The 16,558-nt window shown below is 45.0% G+C and overlaps 1 pseudogene; it reads right to left on the bottom strand.

The window, feature by feature from the left end:
* Positions 1-11,369: 11,369 nt before the first annotated feature.
* The window catches only part of LOC102475084 (transcription factor Spi-C pseudogene), a 44,931-nt pseudogene continuing 39,742 nt past the window's right edge, over positions 11,370-16,558 (bottom strand).

Genomic DNA, 16,558 nt, shown 5'->3' with positions numbered 1-16,558 from the left:
AAAAAAAAGAAAGAAAAAGAAAAGAAAGAGAGGAACAAGTGGAGAGGATGATGCCTTACACATCTAACCACAGCTAATAACGTCATTGATATTGGAAGAAGGACAATTTAAACCGTGGATAACTCAGCTGGGGGATATGGAACTGGGACCACGGGACAAGAGGCATCAGGACAGGGCCAAAGTCTACCGTGGTAAAAGCCTTTACAAACACCAGTTAGGAAGTGACTGTTAAGCCCAGGTTTACTCCGTATGTGCATGCGTGTGTGTCTCTCTGTGCGTATTATTGCAATTTCAAATGGCATAAGCACTTGAGAGAGAGAGCACCCGCCCGTGGGCATGGACACACTACAGTGCTCTCTCTCCCACTTCTTCCTCCCATCAGTACCTCAGGCACACAGGATGAGTGTCCATCATGCTTTTCAAGCCACCAGAGTGGGGATTCAAACCCTGGTTGGCCGTGTGGATCCAGCTCTCTCTGCACTGCACTTACCCACTGCGTTAAGGCCTGGCACCTGGCTTAGCTGTGTCTTATTTATCATTGCCACTCAGCTTACTGAAGTTAATTCTTAATAGATGAAGTTGATTTAATGGAGTAGTTTGCTGTTTAATATATCCTTTCGTTGTCTCTAAAGCCTGAAGTGAGGAAACCTTTGGAAGAGTACAAACGGGTGCAGTGAGAGTAGAGGTTTGCAGTCAGGCTGGCTCTCCTCAGCCCTGCCCTGCCCGGGACTTCGCCCATGAGGAGGGCGCTGACCTCTCTGAGCTCCAGATGCTCCCTGCTTTGTGGTTGTGGTGCCCACTCAGGGGTTCATTTTGTTAGCCTAAGCTGTAACCATTCACTCGGCAAAGTTCCTGGGCCCTACTATGTGCCAGACTGTCCTAGGAAGCTCAGATAGGACAGTGAAGCCTGTACTCTCGAGAAAATAATCAGAATAATCAGCGAAGCTGGAACGCGTTGTAAAGTGAACAATGAGAAGGGGCATGCGGAAGCATGGAACAAACGAGTGGAGTTATTTGAACATTCGTGTCTGGGGACCAGCAGTTGGCATAATGGCTATGTCGCTGAACTCCCATGTAGCCAACTGTGGTTCAAGTCCCAGACCCAGTGACTCGAGTCCCGGACCCGGTGGCTTAAACTCACGACAGGCACCTGTGCGTGCGTGCCCAAGATCCCAAGAGGAGAATGGAGGAGAAGGGATTGTGGTGTGACCATCCCCCCTGGGGAGTGATTTCTCGCTTTCTGTCTCTATGTCTCTCTCTGTCTGTCTGGCGAGCGCACGCGCCCTATAGTGAAAAACCTCTTAAAAAAAAAGAATTAAAATTTAAAAAAATACTAAAATTAATATTCAGTCTCTTAAGTAGAAGAATCTGAGCAATTTGAGTCCGTAACTGACTGCGTAGGAAGCTTGAGCCAGGCCACCTAAGTTTGAACCTCATCTTTATCATGTTCCTGGGAGACGCTAGGCAGGCCTTTTAACCTCTCTGTTTCCCTCTCCTCTTCTGTGAATGGGCGCCTACTCCATTGGCTCCTGAGGATGAAACTGTTAGTACTGGTGCCTGGCACAAAGCTCCGAGAGCGTTTTAACACCGAAGTATGTAAATGGACGGACCAGGGTGTTGGTTTAGAGCTCTGTAACAAGCACCAGGGACTAGAGGGCGGAGACGGCGGGAACACACTTTCTCACGACCCTGGAGACCAGCTGTGTCAGCAGGTGCGCTTTCCCAGAGGCCTCTCTGCTTGGCCTGGGGACGGCCACATGAGCCCTGTGTCCTCACACCGTCGCCCCGCTGCCCATGCATGTTTCCGGCTTCTCTCCTACGTGTCCAAAAATCCTCTTCTTACAAGAGTACTGTAGTTTAGCTATCACCCTAAAGACCTCACCTTCACTCCTCAAATTATGGCCACATTCTGAGATACTGAGGGTTAGGACTTCAACACATGAATGGCATGGAAGAGAGTAGACACAATTTATCCTGGAATTCCGAGATACAGGCTGTTTAAACCTCAGTTCATTGCTGGGACCAGCAGTTAGCATAATGGCCATGTTGCTGGACTCCCATCTAGTAGTAGACCACGGTTTGAGTCCCAGATCCGGTGGCTTAAACTCACACCAGGCGTGTATGTGTGCGTGCCCAAGATCCCGAAAGGAGAATGGAGAAGGGATTGCGGCGTGGCCATCCCCCCTAGGGGGTGATTTTTTGCTTTCTATCTCTCTGTCTCTCTGTCTTTCTGGCGAGTGCACGCACCCTATAGCAAAAACCTCTCCAAAAAAACAAACAACAACAAAAAAAAACCTTAGTTCATTGTTTTATTTGGTCTTGATAGCAGCTTTCTGTCTGTTTTGTTTTTTTCCACAGGGCATGTGCACTTGCTGGAGAGAGAGAGGAGAAGTGAGACATGACCCCCACTCCAGGTGTGATGACCATGCTACCATCCCATCTCCTCCATTCTCCTGGAATTTGGGGCATGCGTGCACCTGTGTCTGGCATGAATTCAAGCTACCAGGTCCAGGACACAAATCATGACCGGCCATGTGGAAGCCCAGCCTTTAACCACCACACCTGCTGGGAGTAGAACTGGGATGGCCACCCCATGTAGAGTGGGGACCTGTTCTTTGGACAATTTAATGGATACAAAGAATGGGAAAGAAGTTACAGTGCCTTGAAACAGAAGGCATCTGGCATTTGTTTGGCTATTTTTCACTGAGACTCTTCAAATCTAACTGAAGACACCTCTGACAGGATTTTACCCAGAAACTCTCATTTAAAAAAATGCTGACACAATCATGCGCACTGCTGTTGAGCTGCAGGCAGATCTGATAGCAAAACACTCACCTTTTTATAAAGTCCCGCTCCACCCTCACCGAGTACGAACTGTATTTAGCCCTCTCGCAGTCACTCTTGTGACTGGCTCTGAAAACACAATTCTGCCTCACAGCAGTGTCCCAGAGGTGTCTGGTTAGGAAAATCCTGTCAACTGAACTGCTAGGGTGTCTGGACTTCACTAGACGCGCATGGCACAGTTTGTCGCAGTATCGAAGAACAAAAGTGACCTTGGAATGGCATACCAATGTCTATGAGCTTGGTGGCAAGGGGCAGCTACGGTCACGGGTCTTTGGTTCAGAAATTCTGTCTTGATTTTGGTTTGGAGGTCAGTCTGCTGCCCCTTACATTATGAAGCAATTACGACTGCCAACTGCCACCTTCAGTTGTATGCGAGCGTTCGAGTCTGTTCCACTTACGTTCAATGGGCTCAGTGAAAAGAGTCCACCAGTTGCACGTGGTGACCATCAACAGCTACGTCTTCTTTGCTGTCTGTCTCCTCCTGCCCTCCCTGTGCTAACCGTAACGCACTGAAGAGGAGGTAAGTTAGCTGCAGTACATGTTGGACTGAACACACGCACTTGCTTCCAGTCTTCCTCGAGACCTCACCGACATAAAATACGGGAGAACCAAACGAGCAAACATACAACAGCGATGAGAACGAGAGCAGGCCGGTGGTTACTGTGCATTTCAGAAACACATAAAAGACAATGGGGCGACATGTGTGGCCCATGGCACCACAGTCACAGCTTCGGGGTGCGTGTCAAAAATGCTCACTGAGGTCTGTAGGGAGCATGTACCCAGATGATCATGGCAGGGAGGAGCTGACAAAACTTGGGGGAATAGATCATTAGAGGAGTGGAGGCATTAACAGCAAGAAGTAGGAAACCAAGGAATAATAACATTTGGTGAGAAAAGTGAAATGGGAGCCAGTCAGCACAGCGGTTGGAACAGCCGGGTCTCACTTAGACAACACGTGGTCAAGTCCCCGACGCAGCAGCTGGGCAAAAATGCCGAGTATGTGTGCATGCACGCTCAAAATCTCAAACGGAGGCATTCATGAAGAAGGGGTTGAAAATCGCCATTCGCCGTGGGGGTGTGCTTTCTCACTCCCTGTCTCTGGTGAGCACAAGCCACTCTCTGTCAAAAATATTTTAATCATAAGTAAATACAGAGATAAATTAAAAAGCACACTACCATGCGTGTAAATTGAAGACTGTAACACACAACAGTACATCTTATAAAAGACTACATACACATTTTAAGACCATATCAATACGCTCTCGGGGATGCCTAGTGGGGAGAGGTGAACGGAAAGGAATGAGAGTGAGATGAGAACAGGGAAGAAGAGAAACAAGTAAAACTACAGAGACACTCGTTTAAGCCACCGATGCAACATTTAAATGAAGTGTTCTCTGCACTCGGTGCCCTGGGTCTTAGAAAACACTCTGACGAAGCGCGCTGGACGGACAGGGAAGGAGCAGCAGCACCTCGAGTGCTCTGAGGGAGGCCGGCTGCGTCCCCGCATCCTACACGGAAGCTCCTCAGAAACACACTCGAGTTTTCACTAGGAGCAAGTTGAAACAAGTTTATGTTTATAATCATGTATATACATCACTTAGATTTCAAAAAATAAAAATAAAGATGAGCTGTCACATATGGAAAAAAAATTTTTGCTTTTTTTTTTTCCCCAAAACCGGACAGGTAGGGATACAATAGCTAAAGGAAATGTGCGTTAAAGCTTTAGCACAAAGGCTGTCTGCACTCTGTTAAAAACTTGTCTTTCTCCCTTTCCTCTTTTCTTTTCTTTCTTTTTCTCTCCTTGTTTTCTTTCTTCCTTCTTTCTTTCTTCTTTCTATGACAAAAAGACACACGGAGAGAAAGACAAACACCCTCAACAGGATATCATGCCGCTATCCTTTCTCCCAGCCTTCCCAGCCATCGTGGGTGAGCACATGCACACACACACACACACACACACACACACACACACACACACACAGGAGTGTAAGCGTCAACCCAAGGACCAAGCACTGGTCTTGCGCACGGTCTCCAGCATTGCGGTGTGTTACCACTGCACCACCAGGCTGAGCCTCTTCTGTATGTAATCACAAAACTGTCCAGAAAACATGGGTGGGGGAACCAGCAGTTAGCGCAATGGCTATGTCGCTAGACTCCCACATAGTCGACCGCGGTTCGTGTCCCGGACCCGGTGGCTTAAAACTCATGCCGGGCGCGTGTGCGTGCATGCCCAAGATCCTGAGAGGAGAATGGAGGAGAAGGGATTGCGGCGTGGCCATCCCCCCCTGGGGGGTGATTTCTCGCTTTCTGTCTCTATGTCTCTCTCTGTCTGTCTGGCAAGCGCACGTGCCCTATAGCAAAAACCTCTCCAAAGAAAAAAAAAAACATGGGTAGCTCTGGAGACCAGCTGCCCAGGACAGGCATTCATGCTGGTTCAGGTGGCCATGAACCCTATGTAAAAGCTGGTTTTTGGAGAGAAAGTGGATCTTTTATTAACAAAAACCAAGCCCACCAACAATATGAAACTTCTATGTGAAAGGAAAATACTGTTTCACTGAACCAAGCATTAAATTAGAGAAAATCTACCATTGCAGTGGAAAAACAAATTTATTGATTCACCACGTCAGCCACCAACAGCAGGTCTTATGATACTGCAGGAAGCCCGGCCAGTCACAGGGTTTGTTCTGTGGTGTGACCGCCGCGGTCAGATGAAGATACCATCCAAATCCCAGAAAGACAAAGCAAAGGGTAAACATCTCAGTAGCTGCAATTAATTCCTGCCCACTCATCAGAACGGCTTTTTGCTTTCATTGCAATTATGCTATGCAAGTCCAGAACCACGTGGAGAAACAACACAGAGGCATGAACTTGGCCCACGCTTGCAGACGATAGTCTGCTACACGGAGAGCTGAGGAGCAGATGATCAAGGGATTTGTAGAAAAGAAACACTGCAGTTCTTTCACTGATCAAAGAGAAAAGGACCACAGCCTTGAAGCTCTGTTCCGTTCTTCTCCAGGTTTCTCAGTGGACTACCCTCTGTGACATCCAAACACCATGTAAAAGCTGCTGGTGAAACAACCACCTTTATTTCTATAGCCAAAACAAAGTAAAGATGATTTGCAATAGAACTCTTCACTCAGTCTAGAAGGTGGACATCTAAAATTAAGGCCAGGTGTAAAGGTGTAGGAAAATGCACCTATTTTAGGGGTTAAATATGAGTTGCTGTGCTTTCTCATTTATTTTAGAGGAGCTAAGCATCTGTAATTGATTTTACCATCTTAAAACTGTCAACGGATCTAGACAGCTGGGAGCAGAATTTCTACAGAGAGCTCTGAAAGACACAATGATGTTAACCTTTGGATTGTTTTGGCTTTTGTATGTGATAATAACAGTCAATTTTCAATAAAAACTCTTGGTTTATCTTAGGTCAAGAGTAGAGAGAATTACTGACCATGGTTCAAGCTCCAGACCTGGCGGCTTGCTTTCTCACTTCCTCTCTCTCTCTCTCTCTCTCTCTGGTGAGCATACATGCCCTATAACAAAAGGTTTTTTTTTTTAATTATAAATAAAATAAGAAGGAGAGAGTTAATGTAAATGTTCACATTTATGATGGCCATTTTTATTGTTTTAAGAGAGAAAACTGGCTTGTTTCAGTGGACATTTCTGTGGTTCAGGCTCAGAAGAAATTCATGTTCATCAGGTTTCCCATCGGCTAACCTTAAGGAATTTCTTTTTTAAATTTGGAGCTTCTCATGGAATGAAATTAAATATGGTGGGGTTTGAGGACATGTGTGATTTTTCTCTAAATTTGATCTTTAGAGGCAAATCAAATGGAAAAACAGCAGCTTTCTGAGCCCACAGCCCTCTCGTGCTGAGACACGAACCTCTGGTCCCAGAGACAAATGACCTTACTGAGTCAAAGCCCAGACTGGCGGAGGGCACTACCGTCCTGAGGCCGCAGGCTGCCTGAACGGCGTTTCTTTTCAAGCAGTGAAACCATCACTATTGACACGCAACAGTGGGCAGTCCTACGGTTCAATATATATTTTTTAATTGACAGGGGATACATGGACTCACCAGAGAAAGTCTCAGAGACAGCGGGAAAAACACTCCCACACAAAGCATGGTCCGGCCACAATCCCTTTTCCTCTGGTCCTTCATCCAGTTGGAAACTTGGGCATGCACCTGGCACGCATGTCAAGCCACTGGTGCCAGGATTCCAACTGCGGTTGGCCATATGGAATCCAATCCCCTTAACCACCGGGCGATGGGGCCAACCCATGCGTGTGGGCTCTGAGATCCTGACTGGAGTGGGGTGATCTCAAGACGAGGGCAGGGGAGCTGCATACGAGATGAAGAATCATCATATTATCGAGCAGTGATGGCAAACCGAGATCGACCTTCTACGGCAACGGTCGGAAGACATTTAACCTCCAGAAACGCTGTATCTCCGGATAAGCAGGGTGCCCAGGCAGGGTGCGTAGGCAGCTCCTGGGTATGATTGGGGGGGGGGGGGTGCGTTCCAGGGAATAGCTTGACTGCTTGCCCTTTGAAGCCACTTCATGCTGTGGGTGCTGAGATGTGGATGAAGCAGTTGTTTTAATTCAGAGTAGTTTGATGTGGACTAAAATACAAATCAATGTATTTTTCAATTGTCTTTATTACTGAGAAATGTGCAAACATCCTCAGCCTCTCCAAAAGCCCCCCCCCACACTTTAGAGACTAGAGATGGAGTGAGGCTCAAGAACTGGCAGTAGCAGAAATAGGTCCGGCTCCCAGAGGACGTGAGGGATAGTGAGGGAGAGACGGCCATTCAGCAGATAGTAAGGCTCTGCTGTGGACGCGAGGGCAAAGACACCTGGCCTTCTCTATGGCCTTCTCCACGCACCTGACATTGCAGGGGGGATGGCGGAAAAGAAAGAGTGAGTAACTAAACCTGGTCATTTCAGATAGTTTCAGTACTGTTAAAAAATAAATAAATAGGGACCAGCAGATGGCATAGCAGTTATGTTGCTGGACTCCCACATGGCTGACCATGGTTCAAGTTGTGAACCTGGTGGCTTAAAAATCGTGTGGGGCGTGTGTGTGTGTGCCCAAGATCCCAGGAAGAGAATGGAGGAGAAGGGATTGCAGTGTGGCCATCCCCCCTGGGGAGTGATTTCTCATTTTCCCTCTCACTGTGTCTGTCTGTCTGTCTCTCTCTCTCCCCTAAGTGCATGTACCATAAGGCAAAAAAAAAAAAAAAAAACCACTAAAATAAACAAAGAAGTAAACAGACAAACAGAGAATGTGACTGAGAGCCCCTGGGGAAGCAGTGAGTTTGTCAGGCAGAGCAAGAAAGCCCTCGGAGCATGAGGAGTGAAGGAGAGGGTGGCAGAGAGGAGGCAGGAGAAGAGGCTGGCCGCAGGGTGTGCCTCTGGCGTTGCTGACGTCTGGGGCGAAGCGGTGCTGTGTGCAGGGCTGATCCGTACTCTGCCAGGTCTAACATTGCTCCTGGCCTCCCTCCAACACGCCAGCAGCACTGCACAGTCGGGCCAAGTCAGCGTGTCTGCAGACAACGCCAAACGCCCTCTAGAACATCCGAGATTCCAGTTGAGAACCGCCAGCTCATGTGCAGCCTTGGAAGCGAGAGCGACAGGCCCTTAGCAGCTGGCTCGGGCGCTGCAGGTTGGAAGGGACACTGTAGTGACTGTTACGCCTGCACCTGTACCAGCGGGTCTGGACCTCGGACCAGTACCAGTCCTGTTGCCTGGTACGGAGTTTTATCATAATTGTGGTGTTTTGAGATGAAGAGTGACATGATTTTTTTTTTTTGATGTTTTAGAAAGGATTACTAGCTGTTAACCAGAGATAGAGTTCAGGGCAGGACAGCATGAGAGGCGCAGCGAGACTGGCAGGAGGCGACTCAGAAGTCCAGGCGCCAGGCAGTGGTGTCATGGCTAGTCACAGGCGTGCCCATAGCACTGCATGAGAGCAGATTCTGGAGGGGGAGGCAGATGAAGCAGCAAACATTATTCACTTTGGGGATAAAAATCAAGCAGATGGTGGTCAATTACTAAAATGGAGAAGAACAGGAGAAGAACAGGTTTCAGAGAAAAAAATCAAGAATTCTGTTGGAGCATGCTAATTTTCAAATGTCTATGAAACATCTAAGTCAGGGGCCAGCAGGCAACATGGTGGTTAAAGCTCTGGACTCCCACAAGGCTGGCCATAGTTCAGGTCCTAGACCTGGTGGCTCACTTCTCACTTTCCCTGTCTCTCTCCCCATCTCTGTCTCATTCTGGTGAGCACACATGCCCTGTGGCAAACTTAGAATAATAATAATAATAAAGCTAAGTAAATAATTCTTTTAAAAAATGAAACATCTGGGACCAGCAGTTAGCGTAATGGCTATGTTGCTGAATTCCCACGTAGTCGACCGCGGTTCAAGTCCCAGACCTGGTGGCTTAAACTCACACCAGGCGCGTGTGCGTGCGTGCCCAAGATCCTGAGAGGAGAATGGAGGAGAAGAGATTGCGGCGTGACCATCCCTCCTGGGAGGTGATTTCTCACTTTTTGTTTCTCTGTCTCTCTGTTGAGTGCATGCACCCTATAACAAAAAAAAAGAAGAAGAAGAAGAAACATCTAAGTGAAGTCTTAGATGGTCAGTTGGTCAGTCGGATTCTTGAGGCTTGAGTTTGTGGAGAGGTCAGAGCTTAGCCAATAAGTGGAATCATCAGGAATACCTGTGGCGGTGTAAGATCAACCGAGATCCAGAGATCTGTCTTTTTTTTTTTTTTTTAGATTTTTGCTATAGAGTGTGTGCATTTGCCAGAGAGACAGAAAGTGAGAAATCACCCCCCCAGGGGGGATGGCCACACTGCAATCCCTTCTCCTCCATTCTCTTCTCAAGATTTTAGACATGCATGCACATACAGCCACCATAAGTCTCAAATGGTGGGTCCAGGACTTGAACCATGGTTGACCATGTGGGAATGCAGTGCCTTAACCACCATGCCACCTGTTGGCCCCAAGATCTGTCTTGATATAGTTGGTAAATACCAGTGAGGTCACCAACCACTTACATTAGAAAATCTGCTCATTTTCTGGGGATTAATTTATATATTTTTTGGCCTGCCTTTCATAATTTCTTATTTCCTCCTTACATTTGACAAAGACTAGCCTCATTTAATCTCAGTTAACAAATAGACTTATCTGTGGAATAGTGGCCCTTTGTTTCATACTGAAAAATCTTAAGCAAATATCCATGTGCTGTTTTCAAGGATTCCTGATAATGCGAAATTGAATGCAAATCTATTAGTCACAAGATGAGGGCAAGAACAAGGAGGGAAATTTATAGGAGACATTTAGGTCACAATATAATTTCTTATTCTTAGTTCTAGGCCACTCAGGAGCCCTCGGTTACATACATGTATTTTCTCAATATTTAAAACACTTCATCATCATTCAGTTCATTTAATGTAATTAAATTCCTAGTTACCCATTAGTTTTGGAGGACTAGTGTTATTCCAGTAGATTCAAACCTGGTTCTCACAGATGTCACTATATACTACTGTAAGTAAAACCGGAAATTTTGTCTTTAAATAACTTGTTTTGGGAACCTGAGAGGTTGCACACAACACTCTGCAAGGCAGTCCCACATGGGAAGCTTCTTGGTTCAAGTCTGGAGACTTCCCTGGATGTGCCAGCCACACACATGCCCATGGTCTGGGGCTGGCTAGAGACCACGGGTCATGGCTCTGAGATCCTGCTGGGGATGGTGGCCCCTGCCCCTGCCTCGCACAGGAAGGAGTAAGTAAATAACCACTTACAGAGTACGGAAACAGGGACGGCCTGTGGCGTGTGGGTAAGGCAGCAGGAGCCCACACGCTGACTCACATGGCTGGTTGTGCAGCTTCAGTCCCAGACCTGGTGGCTTGAGCAACACGCCGGCACGTGTGCATGCTCAGAATCCTGAAAGGAAGGCGTGATGGGGAAGGATGGCCATGCGGCCATGGGGAGAGCTTCCTCACTTCCCTCTCTGTCTGACTCTCCAGTGAGCACGTCTAGCAAATTTAAATAAATAAATAAATAACACGTCATGACTTTTAGAGCACTTCTCATACCGATACATTTTATTTTGACAACAATTCTGTGACATGAGAAAAGTAAATACTTGTATATATCTTTTTTTTTTTTTTTAATTCTGCCGGGGATTGGGGGAAGGGGCATAGGTACTCAGCAGTCAGAGACAGAGAGAAGTCTTTTGTTTAGTTTTTTACTGATTTTATAACTAATATATGAAATTGTAGAAAATGTGTGGCTTGACAAAGGAAAACGTAATTAACTACCAACATTCTCATTAAAGATCGGTTAAGAATTTCATCACTGATTGCTTCTGTTGTTCATTCAATTCTCCTCGTTGACAGTGAAAGTGTTCAAGTGCACAGATTCTCCTCCCGGCACGGATTTAGCTGTGTACAGTCACTCGGGGAAGCAGCAGAATGTGAATTCGGGGAGAACGCATACCCAGATCACCTAGAGCCTCACGAGTCACTGAGAACAGCCTGGATTCTCCTTAGAGGGAAATAGCCGCTGGAGAGCCTCAGGCAGGGCAGGGACGGTCTGACCGCGCCACTGGCCTGGCCGCGGTACCGAGCGAGGACAGCTACAAGCAGCCAGGGCAGGAGCAGGCTATCTGGCAGGAAGCTGTCGAAGTGGTTCAGGTAAGAGGCGGAGATGGTTTGGAGCAGGAAGGTAACTGCAGAAATGGTGAAAAACGAAAGGTTCTCACTGTAGAGGGAGAGCTAACGGTATTGCTGACAGGTTAGCTGAGAGGTGGGAGAGAAAGAAGAGCATCCAGAGTCTTAAGACTTCTGAGCAATTGCCACCACATGAGCCCAGATAGGCTGAAGGCAGAGCAGGGGGAAGGAAATGTGTGTTGGATGTGTCACTACGGAAGTACCCCACAGATCTTCCAAAGAGTCTGCGAGAGAAGTGTAGGCCAGAGGTAGGACTTTGGGGACCACCATCAGAATACAAATGGCACTGGCAACTATAAGACTGAATGAGTGAAAAAACGTAGAAGAGAGAACTGAAGAGAGGTGGGAAGGCCAGCCAGCAGGTAGAGTGGTGGTTGGGGCACTGCATCCCGCATGGCTAACTCTGCGGTTCGAATCCTGGACTCAGCAGCTTGAAAAACATGCTAAGCATGTGTGCATGCATGCTCAAAATCTCAAGAGAAAAACGAAGAAAATGGGACTGCAATATGGCCATCCTTCCTGGGCATGATTTCTCACTTTCCTTCTCTCTGTGTCTGTCCTTCTCTGATAAGCACACACACCCTATAGCAAAAATTTAAATAAAGAAAGAAAGAAATAATAAATAAAAAGAGTGGTGGGGGAAGAGAGAAACCAGCAATGGAGACAAAGAGAGTGACCAATAAAGAGAAAAGTGAGTAGAGTCTGATTTTTCAGAATCAAGAGGGATTTTTAAACTAACTTATCTGCAAAAAAATTACATTAATCTCAATTTGGCCTGTTATTTGCACAAAGCCCCATTAGAATTCAATTTCTCATGCAAACTACCAGATACTATTGTATTATTGAATTTATGTGAATAATTATTTTGCCACAAAATAAGAATGCTCACAAATATATTCCAATTGCAAAGGGGTCAGGAAGTGAGAAAAGTTTGCTTCAATTTTATTAACAAATTGCTGAATCTATCAACAACTCACAAGAGAACCAAAATCCTTAAATCTGGAAGACAAAGCATAGAATAAAATCAGTGATGTTTTAGACAAAAGTCATAGAATTCTATTTCACCAGTTCAGTCTCATGTAATCTCTCTTCTGTTGAATTTGCAGTGTTACTGTGGTCTGATCTTTCTGTTTAAATCCTGGAAGTTAACATTCAACAGTATTATTGATAGTTCTGAACTTGTCCCTACCGTTAAGTTGACCTTTTTCTTGGCCATTTTTGTTTTCTTATTTCTGTCTTTAGTTTTCCTGGTATAGCACTCCCTTCATAACTTCTCAAAGAGCTGGTCTAGTGTTGGTAAATTCTTTCAGGTTTTGTTTATTTGAGAATATTTTGGGATTTTCTTTTCATATGAAAGATAATCTTGCCAGGTATACTATTCTTGGCTGAAATTGTTTTTCACTTAATACTTTGAATATATTTTTCCATTCTTTCCTTGCTTGCAATGTTTCCGACGAGAGGTCCAATGTTAGCCTGACGAGATACCCTTTGAAAGTAACTTGACATTTCTCTCTTGCCAATTTTAGTATCTTGTCTCTGTCTGTGGTTCTGGTCAATCTGGCTATGATGTGCCTTGGGGAAGATCTTCTTGAGGTGACTCTATTTGGGGTCCTTTGTATTTCTTGGGTCTAGATATTTGAATGCCTCTCTATGTTTGAAAAGTTTTCTTCCAGGGTTTCGTGGAATAGATTATCAATGTTCTTAGTTTCTTCATCTTCTGGGATACCTATTATCTGGATGTTTGGGCATCTACTGGTATCTAGTATTACTCATATGTTATTGTTTTCAGTTATTTTCTCAGTCTTTTTGGTGAATTTTTCTAGATCAGAGGTTCTGTCTTCTACACCTGAGGCTTGATCTTCTGCATGATCTAATCCTCTTTTAAAACTTTCAAGGGAGGTTTTGATTTCCTGTATTACAGCCTTCATCCCTAAGAGTTCCATTTAATTCTTTTTTATGGTGTATATTTCCACTTTCAGATCATGCAAGAACTTTCTCACCTCCTAAAACTTGTCTTTTTTCTCCTGCATCTTCTGGAGTTCATTATCTCTCTTCTCCTGCATCTCTGTTAGCTTTGTCACTACAAATATTCTAAATTCTTTATCTGACATTTCCATGAGTTCCATTGTACTGTCTGTGGAAGATAACAGGCTGTTCTTTCTCCTTAAGGAAAAGATATTTTCTTGGTTTTCCATATTTCCTGTGCCTTTGTGGTGATTTCTGGTCATCTGATGAATTATATGTTACTCCCTACTTTCTTAGTGTTAGAGGCGTGCAGGAGGAGATAACCTGCAATGTTTCCGCAGTTCCGTTTCCCTGATCCTCACCAAGCAACCTGCACTTTTGTTGATGGAACTGGATATTTCAAAGGCCGCACAGTTTCTAGGGAATAGGTGCACTTGGGCTGAACTGTGGGATTTCAACTAAGAATTCAGCGTGTGGGAGAAGATGAGCCACATTCTCTGCAGCTCTGTATTTCTCCCTGCTGCTCACTTTGCAGTCTCTCTTCTCTGAATTTTAGTCATTTGGTGGTATATTCACATTTGGCTAATTTGTTGGAGATTTCTGCAACTGTAAGCTCATATGCTTCACTTAACCGTGAGGTACTTCTATGCCTATTTTGTCTCTACTACTTTGTTTTGTAGCATGTTATCCACAGAAAGTGATTTGAATTCAGATTTATGAAGATGAGTTTCTCCCTTTCTGTAGTAGTTCAATGGGGGTTAAGGTTTTCTATGACCCTAAAAGTATTCAGATGTTTCACTGCTGTGTGCCTACACCTAACTAGACACTCAAAGTGTGGAAACTGAGAAACAAAGTGAGAAAGTCAAGTAAAAGAAAAGAAAAAAAGGGAAAAGACAAAACAAATGGACACACAAAAATCAATGAATAGGGAAATCTTTTTAATGAAAGGCAAAAATATAAAAAAAGAAAAATTTTGAGAAAAAGGGAGAGGGAAAAGGAGAGAGAAAGAGAAATACAGAGACAGCAAGAAGGCAGGGACCAGCCTATCCCTCTTTGCTCGGAGTTGGGGTGGAAGGAAGGCTTTGGGGCAGAGGCTCAGGCTTTCTGGTTTAATGTCTAAGCTGGGCACACCTCAAATTCACATGGATTCTCACATCCTCCTTCTGATTTTTTAACACAATCTCACGTAGATTATTCTCCTGTTTACTTTTAACAGTTTTATAGCTTTGCATTTTACATGTAGGTCTATGATCCACGAGTTAATATTTATGAAAGCTATAAGGATAATGTCTAGATTCGTATTTTTCAATGATTTTTGGTTGTTCTAGCACCATTGTTCCCCCTTTTATTGCCATAGGGCATATGTAATTGCCAGAGAGAGAGAGAGAAAGAGGAGAAATAAGAAATCACCCCCTCAGGCAGGATGGCCACACCACAATCCCTTTTCCTCCATTCTCCTCCTAGGATTTTGGGCACACATGCACACACATGTGCCCATCATGATTTTCAAGCTGCCAGTCTGAGGCTCGAACCATGGAGTTGGCCATGTGGGAGTCCAGTGCCTCAACCACCATGTCACTTGCTGGTCCCACCAGCACCATTTTTTGAAAAACAAATCTTTCTTAATTGATACATCTTAGCTTCTTTGAAAAAAAAAAAAAGAATCAGTTGTCTGTATTTGTTTCTATTTCTGGGCTTTTTCTGTTTCATTGATTTATTTGGCTGTTCCTTTGCCAACTGTCTTGATTATAATTACTTTATAGTAAATGTTCAATACTAAGTTTAAAGATCCTTAATAATCCATGGGCCCAGTGGTAAGAGGGATACCACTGCACAGTGCTGGAGGGAGCCATGTGGGTTAGATCCTGGGTGGACCTAGCAAACCGGATGTGTTCATGGGCTCACTCGTGGTCCAGTTGGCTGGAAGGTGGGGGAGAGGAGGATCACGGAGTGCCAAGATCCTGTCAGAGGTCCCTGTCTCTCTTAATAAATACATTTTAATAACAATAATAATAACACAAATAACTATTATTGCACTAAACATTTACTCCTATTTCTTAGTGCATACCTCTTACAAAATTGTGTTGGTCCTAACGAATCCTCCAGACTCTTATTCTATCACCCTATTTACTTTTTTTTAAACCAAAAAACTTCCTACTTGACAAAACTCCCCTCCTTCAAGAATCTTCCAAGACTGCCCCCAGAGTGGGTGAGATGTTCTTCCCAAGGACTTGTACAGAACTCTTCACTTCCTGTATCTGTAGGAATTATCACCATTTTTTTTCTCTCCCCAGCACTGAGATCAGTATTAGCTAGAGGCAAACAAATACAGATTAAGAAAACAATAATAAGTATTTGTGTGTGTATGAATGTATCACTGCTAAAATCTATGTCTAAAGACAACAGCAAGCTAGGAAATGAATTTGGAGAAAGAAAATAACTAGTTTACAAGGAAGATGAGAAACTTTAGCAAAAGGCAGCTGTGCTTCCGTGGACGAGTTTAGTCACCTTCTTTGGCCATTCGAGTTATTCATTCATGTAATGCTGTCTCTTTAGAACTCTGAGTTCTCCGCTAGTATTAGCAAAACAAAACAAAACTGTTAGTGAAATACCAGTCCTAAGCCCATCACAAATATCTGAACTGCAAAGTGACCAGGGCCAATGCAGGACTACGGACATCGAGCTCCACATCTTCCCCAGCCAGAGGTCTGAACGAAGGAAAAATGTAAATGCATAAAGCGCTACTGTGCCTCTTTGGAGTCTGGTTGTGCATTGGAGGAGTCCAACCCGGTGAGGTCCCAGGAACTGTCTGAGCCCCCTGACCTTTGAGCTCCGCTTCCAGTCGGATCAACACGTTGGCAAGGCTACTATTGTGCACCACCCGACCTTGGAACAAAGCTTGGGTCACTTAGCATGTCAGCAAGGCTGTTTGCTATTTGCTCCAGAAACTGGCAGCCTCACTGGGAAGCGACCCCCCTCTGACTCCCCAATATACTACTATAAAAAAA

Source organism: Tupaia chinensis, unplaced genomic scaffold, assembly GCF_000334495.1.
Source record: "Tupaia chinensis unplaced genomic scaffold, TupChi_1.0 Scaffold144210_1, whole genome shotgun sequence".
NCBI lineage: Eukaryota > Metazoa > Chordata > Mammalia > Scandentia > Tupaiidae > Tupaia > Tupaia belangeri.
Note: the sequence above shows the minus strand (reverse complement) of the source record. Positions and strands in the feature narration are given on the sequence as shown.